The 16,432-nt window shown below is 41.8% G+C and overlaps 1 pseudogene; it reads right to left on the bottom strand.

Moving 5' to 3' along the window:
- Positions 1-14,941: 14,941 nt before the first annotated feature.
- On the bottom strand, positions 14,942-15,652 carry LOC116559952 (annotated as a pseudogene).
- Positions 15,653-16,432: the final 780 nt, after the last annotated feature.

Raw genomic sequence — 16,432 nt, 5'->3', positions numbered from 1 at the left:
GTACATACCTGCAAAACCACTGCCACAATCAAGATAGTGGACATACCTACCACCTCCAGAAATAGCCTGGTACGTCCATTTTGAGGAGTAGGCTTTTCTGCTTAGTGTTTGTCTTGCTTTTCTTATCCCCGTGTTTCTCTTCTTATATTTGGCAGATTTCTTGTGACTTTTATCCAGTTTACCCAGGTCCCCAATTTGAAAAGAGTCTTAACATTAATCAATGGATAAACTCATATCCTGCCAGGAGAACAGTGATTTACCTGATGTTTCCTAATCCAAGCAGCTACCAGATGTGAACTGTAAGTCCTGGACGTAGGCCAAAACCCTTTTAAATCTAAGCGTATAAGAAGCAAGCTTCTTCTTAATGACTTTGGTGCCTGCCACTAGTCCAATAAAACTCTACTTGCCCCATAAAAATTGTACCCTTGTCATTATGTGGTTTCTGATTCTTTAGCCCAGATCTGTAGCTTCAGATAGGTAGATCTGTGTTCTCATCTGTTCAAGTCAAGGAAATGCTTTTTTTATTTTTTAGCTGAGCTAAGTTCTTTAAACTTTTATGCACTTTTTCATTGTCATGTGTCTGCAGGGATGGCAAACGGAGCTTCCCCATTTAAATTTTGCAGCTCACAGGCTCATTATTGACCAAAAGATCTCCAGACAGTTCTTAATCACTGGGTGGAGTAGTTTGAGTGCCAGAGTAATTCGGTATTCTTTCTCCCTGTAGTTCAATTCTATTTATACTCTTTCAAACTGGAACTTGGTACATTAAATAATTCACTATTGGCTGGATGCAGTGGCTTATGCCTATAATCCCAGCACTTCGAGAAGCCAAGGTGAGAGGATCACTTGAGCTCAGGAGTTTAAGACCAGCCTGGGCAACATTGTGAGACCCCTGTTTCTACAAAAAATGTAAAGATTAACCAGGCATGGTGGCACATGCCTGTAGACCCAGCTACCCAGGAGGCTGCGGTAGAGGATTGCTTGAGCCCAGGAGTTTGAGGCAGCAAGCTATGATTGTACCACTGCAGTCCAGCCTGTGCAACAGAGTAAGACCATATCTCCTGTCAAAAAAGAGGCAAAAAAAAAAAAAAAAGAAAAAATCACTCTTCAGTTTTCAGAGTTCAGGGATCATGCTATACTATGAAAAACTCATCAATGAATACCAAATGTGTAACAAGTGATACATTTATTTTTTTATTGGAATAAATCTCAAAAAGGCCTATCTTCTAGGGGTGGATGACCATAATTAAGCCTGGGAGGAGGGGTAACCCTCAATCTGGTAAAAAAATAAAAAATAAAAGCTTTGCATATTAATGAAGATATGATTATTTCATATTTTCCAAAGGAAAAGGCAGGAAGACCAACTTCTCTAAACTTATAGGAAGATAACTAAAGAATTTGTTGTTGTTAGGAGGGAATAATTTACAAATGTGGACATCCTAATTTTCGTAGGCAGAAGAAAGAATGAAGTGAAGTGCTCTATTAATATCAAAGGAACATGTGTGGGTGTCTGTGGTACTGCTATGCCAATGATGCGCAAATGACTCCCAACTTGGAAAGTAAAGGCTATTGTGTGAGTTAAGAATGTCAAATGAAGGCCAGGCGCAGTGCCCCACACCTATAATCTCAGCACTTTGGGAGGCTGAGGCAGGCGGATCACCTCAGGTCAGGAGTTTGAGAACAGCCTGGCCAACATGGCAAAACCCTGTCTCTACCAAAAAATACAAAAATGACCCGGGCGTATTGGCAGAAGCCTGCCAGCTACTTGGGAGTTTGAGGCAAGAGAATTGCTTGAATTCAGAAGGCAGAGGTTACAGTGAGCTGAGATCACGCCACTGCACTCCAGTCTGGGTGGCAGAGTGAGACCTGTCTCATATGCCCCAAAACTGAAAAACAAAAAGAATGTCAAATAAAAATTATAGAAGACCATTGTTTTGGGGTAAGCTTCTATACTAGGCCCCAACAGACCAGACTAAAAGTCAAAACAGAGTTACCCATACTAAAGTTCCACATCACTAAACCTCAGTGAAGTTGCTATCTGACTTTCCAAGAAATCAGGAGAGTGAGGTAACAGCTAATTTCCTAAGTAGGCCAGTTTATATCTTTAATCAATATGATAATGACATTCTCTCTGCTTTTAAAAAAAATTGTTCTGTCATCCTGTGCTTGCCTTACAAGAAAAAGTAACTTTAAAAAGTAACTGAGCTGGACACTGTGGCATGTGACTGTAGCTCCAGCTACTGGGGAGGCTAAGGCAGGACTGCTTGAACTAGGAGTTTGGGCTTAGGAGTGGTATGCTGTGATTACACCTGTGAGTAACCTCTGTACCCCAGCCTGGGGAACATAACGAGATGCTGTTTCTAGAGAAAAAAAGGTAAAAAATGCGTGTTGTTCTTTGCTTCTGCTTTCTTCAGCCCTTCTCTGTCTATAAAACAAATCTTCTTCTCAATTCATTGGAAGACTTTCCAGTGGAAATGAAATGTTGCCTGATTCTAGAATAACAAATAGAACTAATTAAGATCTCTAAACTAAATTTGTTGTAATTTTGTCTTTGACAAGAACAATCCAGGCCTTGCTCCCAGTGCACAGAGGATCCTGGGGCCCCATAGTTCTTGAGAGGACCTCAGGCTGCTGCCTTGTTCCACTTTACCAAGCACTCAGCACCAAGGGCAAGGGTATCACTCAGAGAGAAGCTTGCCATTGTCCCCAGCACCAATTGAAAATTTTGCCTGGGAAGAGAGGAAAGCCATAAAACAGATAGTTTCTAATCCCTTCCCAAGGAAATTGACTTCATTTGTAAAGCAGCTAGAGAAGTTTGAGGCTAAGGGCATAAACAGTGGAGGTGTAGTGAAAAACAATTAGGAGGGGAATAGTAGATTTAATGTAGATACAGATGGTAGGCTGGATAGTTGGAAAGAGAGAACAAGGAAATAAAACAGCCAGGAGGAGTCTTTTTGCGGTTAGAAAAATTGCACTGTCCTTAAAAACCATTACTTTGAAGGAGCCACATTTGATTGGACTAGTTTGTAGAGCAATTTATGCCCTAGGACATTGTTGAAAACAATAGAGCAATCAATCAGTAATTAGTGGAATATGGTCAAAGAAGGAAGGCAAGCAACTCTTATCCCAGGGTCATGGTTGGACATACCTAAAGCTGCACCTCCCTAAAGGGCAAGATCAGAGTTAACTTGTGCACTGTGCGTGTGTGCCAAGTCTGCCCTGCAGACTCTGGCCGAGTGATGGATAAAAGGAGTTCGCAGACACAGGTATTTTGCCTGTGAGCACGGTTAGGGGGCGGCAAGGCCAATGCGAAAGTGCTCCCCATAAGCCGTGGTAAACACTTGCCTTATTTAGTACATATTTAATGACAAAGGCCTAGAGCAAACACCGTTTGTGGGTAACTAACATTGTCAACCCCCTCAGTGGGGGAATCCTGCTCTAAGGTTGATCAAAGGTTGGTTTCTGAAGAAATAGGTAAACAAACTTATCTAGATAAATTCCTTTGCACTCCCTTATTATCTGCCCTCTGCCATTAGCTCAAGGTAAGAGGATCAGACTGCCTTCAGCCATAACCCTTTTCTGCTTTTGTAAAACCTCCCAGCTTCCCAAGAAGGTTTGTATCTTTCCTATAATTTTTCCCACCACCCTGACCGATATGCTACATCTCTCTCTTTTCTTTCTTTCTTTCTTTTTTTTTTTTTTTGCATCAGGTTTTGTTGATCGAATAGTACAGATGTGTGCAGCAACAGGTTTGTCAGGTGCAGCGGTTATGAGTCATGTTTGTCATGTTATGGCTTTGCATCCTAGAATTAGTAAATAACATGAGACAAACATGAGTATAATCAGACATTCTTTTTGAATCAAGGAGTGACATGTAGTGTTACCTGGCGCCTTAGCCCGATGTGTGCCATTAATGAGGGACCCCACTTGGGGTATGTCCATCCTTCCTAGCCAAGCACTTACATTATTAGCGGCTGAGAAGGAGGTGTCTACCCAGGTAACCAGATGGAAAAAAGTATAGCAGATACAGGTTGCAGGCAGAGTGAGAGAATAAGAAAGGTTAATACCCTACGAGAGTTGCAATGTACAACAGAGAACATAGTAAGGAACAAATTATCTGGAGTGAATGGTGTTTGTGTTTGAAGTAGGATTTGCTCAGCCTCCTGAGTTGTATTCTTCAGCATCCTGTTTGGGGCCTGTGTTCTCCGAGGAAGCCACATTGTCTGGGGCTGTGGGTCCTGCAGGGTTATTTCCTTCACTTCTGCTACTAGGTTGGGGCCTAGCCATACCATGGTAAGGTGTGATTTGTCACACTGGAATCCAAAGGATTATGCAATCTTGGCATTGCCGTATAATTTGTTTGGCTAGTCTTTGGGTAAGTTGAAATTGTTTAGTTAAGCTTCTCCAACTGTGGTGGAAAAATTGATGCGATTCGGTGGCTTGGTCAAGCAGTGATGTCATAACTTGTAGGTTGGCTTGATCATTGCCATAAGCCAGTGGGCCAGGCAGTGAGTTGTGGCTCAAATATGTGTGATAAAAATAGGATGTGTTCATAGATGTAGCGATTGTTGAAGTTGAAGAAAAAGGGCATACAGGGTGGGCTCAAGAGCAGACTTAATGAGGGCTCTCAAGGTTCTGCAATAAATAAACAGAATACACAGAGACGCAGAGTCACTAACAATATTGATGGCCTGAGCGAAAAAGTTTCCAGGGCCAATATTAAGCCTCCAACCTTAGCTCTCTGAGTGAGGGAATTATATGGCTCCCATCAAATAGCCACTTTTCCATTTTTACCAGAGCCCTCAGTAGAAAGTGTTAAAGCATTAGGTATGGGGGAGTGAACTACATTTTTAGGCAAAACTACAGGAGTATGAGATAAGAACTGAAGTAGTTTGTCAGCAGGAAGTATATGCTCTATATGGCCTGCATAATCAGAGAGTATGCTATCTGAAGATCTGGAAATAGAGGAAAGACTGCTTCAAATTGCCTTTTACTCAAAGGAATTCTTATGACATCAGGGTCATGACCTAGCAACAGACTGTATTGTCTATGGGATGTATAGATGACTTGACTAACCAGCTGGATATAGGGAGATAGTGTTTTAGTCCTAGTATGTGAGCAAAAAACCCATTATAGGAAGCATAGTTCTGGGTCCACCTGTCCTATTAATCCTATTGGGGAATGTTTAGTATGGAAAACAAACAATTGGACTGAATATTGGGTCTATGTGATCTAGTTGCCTCTGAGAAATAGCTCACTCTATTTCCTCAATTTCCTTTACTGGCTCCATTGGGGCTGCTAGCAATATATCATCCATAAAATGAATAATCTTCCAATTAGGAAATTCTTTTCTACTTTGGAACAAAGCCTATGTTACATGATACTGACACATGGTAAAACTATTCAGTATTCCTTGAGGAAGCACTTTCCAATGAAATCAGCAAACGGGCCTTTCTGCTGGTATTGTAAATGTAAATTTTTCTCTGTCCTGTTCTGTAAGGGGAATAGTATAGATGCAGTCTTTTAAGTCAATAACAGCTATAGGCCAATCTCGAGGAATCACTGTGAGGGAAGGGAGCCCTTGTTGAAGAGGACAAATACATTGCAGATTTGCAATAATAGCCCATAAGTCATGCAAAAGTCTCCATTTGCCAGACTTTTTGGGAATGATGAAAATGGGCAAATTCATTTTGTGACTTTTCCTGGGAAACTGAGGCCCTGCTAGCTTTAAGCAGCTGTTTCAATACTTTTATATGCTTTTTGTGTTGTGCTGAATTCCATTTTATGACTTTTTGTTTTGGGCTGTTAGATGGTGCTATACGGCTGGCTTTTAATTGCTCCTCAACTAACTCATGGGTTTGTTGTAATTTCTCTCCATTTAAAGGCCACTGCTCTACCCAAATTGGATCTTGAGTGAGCTGTGTTGAGGTAGGGTAGAAATAACAACAGTGGGTATTATTAGAACAGGGTTTGCTGTTCATGTAATTCATCAAATTCTGCCCTCCAGAGGAGGTATTGACTGGCATCTAAAGTTGTTTTAGTTAGCTCTGACCAGTCCCATGTAGTCATATGGAAGTTGTCTGCTATGGTCTCAATTAATTGTTTCATAAATGGGCTAGTGGCTCCATTTTCTGTAATGCTTTTTCTTATCTCTTTATAAGCGTCAAAAGAAATGGGTTCCTATACCTGACTGCCTTGTCGATCTTGCATTACTGGGCAAGCCAAGAGCTCCCCTTCTAATGCTGCTTAGAAAGGTCCCAGAGCTTTAGCATTTCCTAAGATAGGGTCCCAGAGCTTTAGCATTTCCCTTGTCTTTTTTCCAATTTATTGGGGAAGGGGGCTCAGGCAAAACCTCTGTTTTTTCTTTGGTATTTTTACCTTTTAATGGCAGGGCTGATGGGGAAGGAGGAGGTGGTAAGGTAGGTGATGGTTCCTCTTCCCTTCCCTTTTTAGGCTCTTCTGTGTAGAGCAGAGCCAAAGCAGCCCTAACTAAGGCACATAATGTTAAAGATGTTATTGGGACCTATGGCCTTTGTGCATAATATTGTTTAATATTTCTCCCCACTTGTTCCCAGAGCTCTATGTCTAGTGTAGCTTCTTCTGGGAACCATGGGTTATGGGAAACAACAGTTTGCATTAGGTCCCTTAATTGAGCCTGTGAAACGGAGACTCTGCTAGCTTTAAGCAGCTGTTTCTATACTTTTATATGCTTTTTGTGTTGTGCTGATAACTGTTGTCTCATAATGAAACCCTAGCTTGAACAATTCCCTTGAACTTGGAAATCCTGAATGGGTACCAATGACTTACTGACTTACTGACTGCACAGTCTCTTCACCTTTGGTTTTGAGGATTCTGTTGGAATCCATTGCAGTGTTTCTCACACAGGTGCACCAGCTGCAGAGTCTGTCCCACAGACTCTGGCCGAACGACAGATGAAAGGAGTTCACAAACACAGGTATTTTGCCTGTGAGTGTAGCTAGGGGACCACATGGCTTAGCACAACTGACGAGAAAGTGCAGCTGACTTATCTCTGATAAGTCAGAGATGCTCACATTTATTTAGTAGAGATTTAATGACAAAAGCCTGGAGCAAACACCATTTGTGGTTAATTAACATTGTTGACTCCCAAGTAGGGGGCAGTCCTGTGCATGGATGACCAAAGGTTGGTTTCCAGAGAAATAGGTAAACAAACTTATCTAGGTAAATTCCTTTGCACTCCCTTGTTATCTGCCCTCTGCCATTAGCTCAAGGTAAGAGGATCAGGCTGCCTTCAGCCATAACCCTTTCCTGAAGCTTTTGTAAAACCTTCCAGCTTTCCAAGAAGTTTTGTGTCTTTCCTATTTTTCCCACCACCCTGACTGATATCTTGTGTGTGTGTGTGTGTGTGTGTGTGTGTGTGTGTGTGTGTGTGTGTTGCTCTGTGGCTGCACAAGCATATGTATGTGGTGGGAAGCACAGATTTCACTGAAATAATCCAAGTAATCGTTACACAAATAAATAATCAAAGAATAAGTCCCAGAAAAGAAGGTGGGGCAATATAACAGCTGCTAAAATGTATTATCTAAAGTTTCTGTTTTCCAACAAAAAATTGTTAGAGTAGGTAGCTAGGCAGACATAAGCAGGGCAAAAGAGGCTCCCCTCCCACCTTAGGAAAGTCAAGTGACCATCAGGTGATGGTAGGAAAGTTGTTAAACTGTCTCTTGAAAATGATTGGTCACACCCAGTGCCAGGGAAAGGCAGACTACCAATAGATAGAAAAAGCTGAAGGTGGTCATCAGCAGCTTTCCGATAAGCTCTCTGGAGTTGGGGAAGTGGGCTAATGCATGTGCACTAAAAGGCAAAATATTGGAGTTTAAGTGATATATGACCATATTCTAGGAACACTCAACTGGTAAGGGAAAAACATGTTAAATGAGTTTGCACACAACTTCAGTAAACACACTGTGCATGCAGCCCCTCTCAAATGCGGGGAGGCCACTGCACGTGTGGACAGCCTACCTCAAGGGAAAAATCAAGTGAGAAGAAATGCAAACTCTGAAACCATTCCAAAGTATAAAACTCCAAGTCAAGGGCTAAGCAGTGCACTTGGATCTGGCAAGTTGCCTGCTTGGCCATCTTCCAAGTGTACTTTACATCCTTTTTTTCCTGCTCTGAAAACTTTTTTTTTTTTTTTTTTTTGAGACAGAGTCTCTCTCTCTCTGTCCCCCAAGCTGGAGTGCAGTGGCTCAATCTTTGCTGACTGAAATCTCCACCCCGCAAGTTCAAGAAATTATCCTACCTCAGTCTCCCAAGTAGTTGGGATTACAGGCACACACCACCATGCCCAGCTAATTTTGTGTCTTTGGTAGAGATAGGGTTTCTCCATGTTGGCCCGGCTGGTGTTGAACTGCTGATCTCAAGTGATCTGACTGTCTCAGTCTCCCAAAGTGTTGGGATTATAGGTGTGAGCAACCATGCCTGGCTCTGAAAACTTTTTAATAAACCTTTAGTCCTGCTCTAAAACTTGCCTCAATTTCTTACTCTGCCTTATGCCCTTCAGCCAATTCTTTCCTCCAAGAAGGCCAAAATTGAGTTGCTGAAGACTCATATGGATTTGCCACTGCTAACAAAATTATGATGCATGCAAAGAAACAGGAAATTCTAGTACATACATGCAACAAATACCGCCCATAAGAGCAACTAGATGTCAGATTTAACAGAAAAATACTTTAGTCATTATAAATATGTTCGTAGAACTAAAGGAAAATATTATTAATTGTGTAAAGGAAGATAGACCAAGTGTGGTAGCTCATGCCTATAATCCCAGTGCTTTGGGAGGTAAAGTTGGATGGATCACTTGAGGTCAGGAATTTGAGAACAGCCTGGTCAACATGGTGAGACCCCATCTCTACTAAAAATACAAAAATTAGTCAGGTGCAGTGACAGGCAGCTAACTCAGCTAATCCCAGCTATTCAGGAGGCTGAGGCACTAGAAGCACTTGAATCTGGGAGGCAGAGGTTGCAGTGAGCTGAGATTGAGCCACTGCACTCCAGCCTGAACTGCAGGGTGAGTCTCTGTCTTAATTTAAAAAAAAAAAAGCAAAGGAAGATCTAAAAATGTCACATTAAATAGAGAATAACAATAAAGAGATAGGAATTATAAAAAGCCAAATGGAAATATTGGAATTGAAAAGTAAAGTAATTGCAATAAAAAATTCACTGGAAGTCTTTTCTGTCTGCTCAAGAAGAAATAAAATTCACTGCAGGAACTCAACTATAGATTGTCTGGAAGAATAAAGAATTAGTGAACTTGAGGATACAATACACCCTGGCTTAACATTGTCAATAGAATAAATGAAAGAGAGTTAAGCTTTTCTTAGCTTTAGTTTGAGGAGGTTTTCCCCCTGGATAATGGCCCATGACTCCAGAGGTGGTGGTGTTTTCTTGACTTGGGTGTGATGGGTGCATTCTTTTTTTTTGAGACGGAGTTTCGCTCTTGTTACCCAGGCTGGAGTGCAATGGCGCGATCTCAGCTCACCGCAACTTCCGCCTCCTGGGCTTTCTGCTGTCTGGACTGTGGGTTCAGTGATTTGAAGCATCAGGTAAGTTCCTTCCCAGGCTGGCTTAAGTTCCTTCTCCTTCCAGCTTTTGATGAGGATGTGATTCCCAGGCTGATGTTGATGGACTAGGAACTCCAGGATTAGTGCTTGTGCTCGGAGACCTTTGGTTTTAGGGAAAGGGAAAGTAGAGGAGAGACAAAGAATATAATTAGCGAGGGAAAGGCTATTTTTAATAGGGCAATAGGAGGGCATTTGGTAACTAAGTCTCTAGAACTAATTTGTTTAAGTGATTCTTTAAGGTTTGATTTGTTTTTACCTTCACTGATGAAGGTGGGTGCCAAGGAGTATGATAGTCTTATTTAACTTCTAGGCCTTGGGATAGCTTTTTAATGATATGCACTGTGAAATAGGTTTTATTGCCTGAGTTAATATCTTCTATTAGCCCAAACGAGCTATTTTTTTTTTTTTTTTGAGACGGAGTTTCGTGAGCTATTTTTAATTAATGCTTTATATCATAGGCTGTCGCATTTGAAAAGGGAATAGCTTTGATTTGGTGAGCGAGGTTATATACTATCATTAATAAGCATTTTAGATGACATGTTGGAGGCGTCTCTGTGTAATCAGTTTGGGTACTTTGGAATGGTCTTAAGCCTGGATTCCTTCCCTTAAGGGGTAAGTTCCATTGTAGTTTATTTATTTATTTATTTATTTATTTATTTATTTATTTATTTATTATCAGTAAGCAACTATCTGTAACTTGTTGGGCTAGGGTGTAAATTCTTATATATTTATAAACTCTGAGAACTGCATCACACGTGGCCTGGGGTCCCCAGTGGGTCCTCTGATGCAGATGGGACAGGATTACTTTTATAAAGGGGTTTGGACAATATTTCTTTTTGGTCTGGCAATATCAATTTTCCTCCTGCATCCTCTTTAGCATCCATTTCTATTATCTTTTCTTTCTTAGTAGAAGAGAAAATGGGGCTCATGGTAGGAGGAGGGAGGTAAGAGTAAAGTGGAAAACGCATTCAGAAGAAACAGCAGCCTTCTTGGCTTATCTGATCTGCTCAGTTATTTTCCTGATTCTTAAAAGACAGGCTATTCTGGTGTCTGGGGACATGGACAGTAGCTATTTATTTTGGCAACTGAAGGTTATTTAATACTTGGGTGATTAACTCTTTGTAAACAAGGTTTTGACCTTTGTTATTAAAAAGATCTCGTTCCGTTTAAAATTTTTCTAAATGTGTGAGCTACCACAAAGATGTTCTTAGATTCAGCATAGATGTTTCCTTCATTGTTTTGCAGATATTTTAAGGCTTGACTCAATGCAAACAGCTCACAAGTTTGGGTAGACTAATCATTACGCAATTTTTTTGACTCTCTTTCAGAGATTTTCCATCAATTACTGAGTAATTTTTGTGTCTTTTTTGCCCAGTCACTTGGGAGGAACCGTCTATAAATGAGTGCCACCCTGTTTTGAAGAGTCTCTCTTGAATTGGGCTTAACCTTTGTGTGATAGTCAATTAAATCTAAACATGTGTGTTTTCTTTTTAGGTTTAGACTCCCTATTAAGAAACCTGCTAGGTTTGGTTCGGTGGTTAGTGTTAAATTATTGCTTTTTAACAGAGGTTCTAACTTGATGGGGCATGCTTACAATGAAATTTCCTCCAAAGAGTAGTTTTTGCCTTGCTCCTTTCAATCTTTGGAGGGTAAAGGACATGTTCTTGCCACCAACATAGGGCATAATCTATTTCCTCTTGGGAGGAAGTCTCCTCTTAGCAACATTTTCTATTAAAAGTTCACAAATCCTTTCCTCATTGAACCCAAATTTTGGCCAGAAAACTAAAAGTTTGAGCACTGATTCTTGAGTTCAAATGGAACAGCAGTATTTTATTATTTGTTGCTTTTTCTTATGTTTAGTCCACTCATTATCTTTCGAGGATTTTAATATGAGACCTAAAGGACTGTTGGAGGGGATCTATCCCCGTCCTTAACTTTCCCTGTTATACTAGGGGTGTTTTCCATCCTGGAGGTTCCAGGATGATTCCTTGAGAGTGTGTGTGGCTCAACTTCCTTTTACTAGAGGTCTCTTGCCCTCTCCTTCCTCCAAAGGCTTGCTAAGGCTCAATCTTTCATACTAAAGATTTCTTGCCTATCCTTTAGCCCCTCCTGCTGGAAGTTTCTTGCACCCTTCTCCTGCTTCATCCACTCTGGCCCTTTCCTCAGAGGGAAATTAGTTTCCTGTTAGCATTGGCGGGACTGTGTAAATCCCAAGGTCAGGATTCCTACAAAAGGGCCACCATTAGCCGTATGAGGTAACCATGGAACCACAGATTGGAGTCACTCACTCCACATAGCGGTAGTGCTTGTTAACATTCACAGGCTTTCAACCTCCAAGATATCCTGACCACCAGGGAAGTACTTCACCACCCCAGTGGGTTTTCTTACCTTCTCTGTCCACTGAGTTACCTGATTGCCACTGTGTTTTTGTAGACAAGCCTTTCTTTCTAGCATTGCTGAGAGCCTGGGTTTATTGATCACAGCAGGTGGGGTCTCAATCTTTAGCACCTGAGGCCAATGAGGCAGTGGGATGTGTTTCCCCTGGGAGAAGACCAGAGACCCCTATCCCAGAGGAGAATGGGAATCCCAGATGAGCCCCAGATGTTAGAAGTAAAATGCTTGGTGCCCTAAAGTGGAACCAAGACTCAGGCAACAGTTTTTTCAGCAAGGCAGTACTTCTATAGAAGGGTGCATCTTGCATGCAAGGCAAGGCAAGGGAGAATGCACAGAACAAAGGAGAGCAGCAGTTTTTATCCCCAATGCAGACCCTGTTCCTGTGTCTTCCCACTATGGGCTAAGGTGAACCACACAATCTAGGCTAATTCCAATTGGCTGCTGTTGACATCATTAAGGGTGGAAGGGTTGGCTTTTGATGGCAAGGACAGTTAAACAGGTCATGGGATATGCCTGGTGTGTTTGGGCACTGCAGAAATAGGGAGGGCTGACAGATGAATGGAAAAGATTACTTTTTTTTTTTTTTTTTTTTTGAGACGGAGTTTCACTCTTGTTACCCAGGCTGGAGTGCAATGGCGCGATCTCGGCTCACCGCAACCTCCACCTCCTGGGTTCAGGCAATTCTCCTGCCTCAGCCTCCTGAGTAGCTGGGATTACAGGCACGCACCACCATGCCCAGCTAATTTTTTTGTATTTTTAGTAGAGACGGGGTTTCACCGTGTTGACCAGGATGGTCTCGATCTCTTGACCTCGTGATCCACCCACCTCGGCCTCCCAAAGTGCTGGGATTACAGGGTAGTTCTTTATTGTAGGATTAAAGCAGAAGGAACTTCATTATCATGCTGATTAAAGATTAAAACTGGCCTGTTTGGGAAATTAGGCTATCTCTCTTTCCTGATTTCTCTGACAGCAGTAATAGCAACTCCCTTTCAGTTCTGTGATCATTGACTTCATTGTGATAGTTTACTCTAGTGTGTTGGGGCCTTGTAAAAGAGTTTCGTCCAGAGCAATAGCCTCCTGTAATTTTTGTTTTTCAGTGCTCATTAGCTCTATCCAACAAATTTTGATTTTTTATTATGTAGATTTGAATATTTATTAATTTCTCTTATGATTTCTTCTTTGACTAGTTACTGGAAGTTTGTTAATTTCCAAATATTTGAGGCTTTTAAAAATCTTTAATTGTTATTAATATATAATTTAATTTTGGCTTTTAAAGAATATATTCTGGAGAATTTCAAACTTTTATAATATATTGGGACTTGTTTTATGTTCCAGCATAAGGTCCATCTTGGCAAATGGTCTCTGTGCACCACAAATAATGTGAATTCCGCAGTGGTGGGGTAAATTGTTCTATAAAGTTTAGTTAGGTTAGGGTGGTTGATAATTTTTAAAAAATCTTCTATATCCTTACTGATTTTTATCTAATTATTAAAAGGGAAATTAATATCCCCACTTCTTTTTATTTTTACATTTGTTTATTTTGTTAGACAGAGTCTTACACTGTCACCCAGACTGGAGTGCAGTGGCATGATCATGACTTGCTACAGTCTCATCCTTCTGGCTTCATGTGATCCTACTGCCTCAGCCTCCCAAGTAGCTAAAACTACAGGCATGTGCCACCATATTTGCCTAATTTTTTTAGTTTTTATGTTTGTAGAGACAGAGTCTTGCTATGTTACTCAGGCTGGTCCGGAATTCCCAGCCTTGCCCCACCTGTGTACAGGAGTGCAGTCTGTCCTCCCACCCCCCACCAATTGCCATTGCAGATAGAGCCTTTGTGGGCACAGAGCCAGCCAGCCCTGCCCCCACAGTATGCCACCCTTGTGTTAACGCTATAAGAGAACATCAGATCCTCTGCCACATTGAGCAATCACCCTGTTTGCAGGGCACAGAGAAGGCTACCAGACTTGCTTTTGCCAGCACCTTACACCTGACTCAACACCACCACCAGTGCAGCTGCACACACGGTTGCCAGCAGGACCACCCCACTGACTCCTCCAGCTGTGTTGCTTCTGCCACTGTGGTGAACACCTGCAGGAAGGCAGACACCCTGGCACCCACTAGCACTCTGCTGCAGCTGCTGTACCTTGCCCCCCACCCCCTACCACTCACAGCACAGTGGATTCCTATCCTCAAGGAGCCAGAGAACAAAGTTGGGAACCAATACAAGACCCCCAGAATAGAGCATGCAGTCCAGAAGTTGGAAGCTGAGCATTGGCCTTCTAAAATTTCCTAGAAATAAAGCCAGTTAGCTGAATGTACCTTATATCACAATCAAACCCCCAAGATCATCGAATAGGATAAAAGGAAAAAATATGCAAAAGTCAGCAACCTCAAAGATTGAAGGTAGTTAGACCCACCTTCAAGAAGAGAAAGAATCAGTACAAGAACCCTGAAAGGAGCCAGAGTGCCTTCTTTCCTCCAAACAACTGTATTACTTCTCCAGCAAGGGTTCTGAACTGGGCTGAGATGGCAGAAATGACAAAAACAGAATTCAAAATATGGATAGGAACAAAGATCATGGAGTTACAGGAGTACATTGAAACCCAATCCAAGTGATATGGTTTGGATGTGTGTCCCCACCCAAATCTCATGTCAAATTGTAATCGCCAGTGTTGTAGGAGGGTCCTGATGGGAGGTGATTAGATGATGGGGGTGGATTTCTCCCATTCTGTTCTCATTATACTGCATTCTCATAAGATATGGTTGTTTAAAAGTGTGTAGCATCTCCCCCTTTCTCTCTTTTTTTTTTCTCTCTGGCCATGTAAAATGTGCCTGCTTCCCCTTCAACCTTCTGCTGTGATTGGGAGTTTCCTGAGGGCTCCCCAGCCATGCTTCCTGTACAGTCTGTGGAATCATGAGTGAATTAAATCTCTTTTCCTTATAAGTTACCCAGTCTCCGGTATTCCTGCCTCCCTGCCCCCCAGCATTACTGCTAATTTATTACAAGAGGACTTTAGTTTTTTCTTTTCAACATCCTATTCTACAGCTTCCTTGGCTCTTTTTGCCATTATGCCAAAGAGCTGGGGATTGACACAGGCCATGAGGAGACTAGTGAAGGCTTTGAAATTCTTCTCCTCCTCAGTAATGACTTGGGCTTTCTCCTGCTTATAGACATTCCAGAAGGGCATGACCAGTTCTGTCAGCTGGGTGGCCAATTTGAGTTCTTCAGCAAGACTGTCTCCCTTTTTGGAGGCCAATGGCTTCTTGAGGAAGAGGATGAGTTTGGAATGGTACTCCTTCAGTTGCTGCACATTGGCCTTCAGGGAGTCAGTGGACTTGTTCCACCTCCTTCAATTCACAGAGATGCCAATGGTCCAGGCCACCTTCTTGTGAATACCTGCCACCCTGAGCTCCTGCAAGCTGAAGTGAAGGTGGTGGACACCTTGCTGTGTTACTGTACTGTGTGGGACTACATAATGGGCTGGATGGGTCCTAATGCAGGGTATGGAGCAATGCGGCATGCTTTTGCTTGCTGGGCCTTGCATCTGCAGATCTTCCAGAACAGCTGGTTGAACCACCTGACCACATGCTACTGCCAGTCCTTCTGGAAGTGGGGCTTCAAGATCATACCATTATGGCTGGGTGCCATGGCTGCCTACAGCCCTCCTGTGCAGGAAAAAAGCCAAACAGAAGGCCAGTCTGAAGTATTTCTTTATAGCAGTATGAGAATGGACGAGTACACAAAGGAAGTGAAAAATCATTATAAACAATGCGGGAGCTGACAGACAAGATAGCCAGTATAGAAAACGATGTAACCAACCTGATAGAGCTGATAACACAATATAAGAATTTTATAATGCAATCACATATATTAATAGCAGAATAGACAAAGTGGAGACAAGAATCTCAGAACTTAAAGACTGGCCTTCTGAAGTAAGAAAGTCAGACAGAATAGAGAAAAAAGAATGAAAAGGAACCAAAAAAAGCCTCTGAGAAATATGGGATTATGTAAAGAGACCAAATCTATGACTCATTGGTGTCCCTGAAAAAGATGGGGAGAATGGAACCAGCTTGGAAAACATATTTTAGGATATCATTTATGAGAACTTCTCCAGCCTAGCTAGAGAGGTCAACATTCAAATTCAGGAAATGCAGAGAACCTGTTGAAGATATTTCACAAAAGGTCACCCTGAAGACACATAAGCATCAGATTCTCCAAGGTCAAAATGAAAGAAAAAAATGTTAAAGACTAGAGAAAAAGGTCAGGTCACCTACAAAGGGAAGCCCATCAGACTAACAGCAGGCCTCTCTGCAGAAAGGTCCCTGCCAGCCAGAAGAGATAGGGGACTAATATTCAATATTATTTTAAAAAGACATTCCCACCAATAATTTTATATCTGGTCAAACTAAGCTTCATAAGCAAAGAAGAAATAAGA

This window comes from Sapajus apella, unplaced genomic scaffold, assembly GCF_009761245.1.
Source record: "Sapajus apella isolate SASKATOON/1434 unplaced genomic scaffold, GSC_monkey_1.0 scaffold25, whole genome shotgun sequence".
In the NCBI taxonomy this organism is placed as follows: domain Eukaryota; kingdom Metazoa; phylum Chordata; class Mammalia; order Primates; family Cebidae; genus Sapajus; species Sapajus apella.
This window is presented reverse-complemented; position numbering and strand designations above follow the sequence as displayed.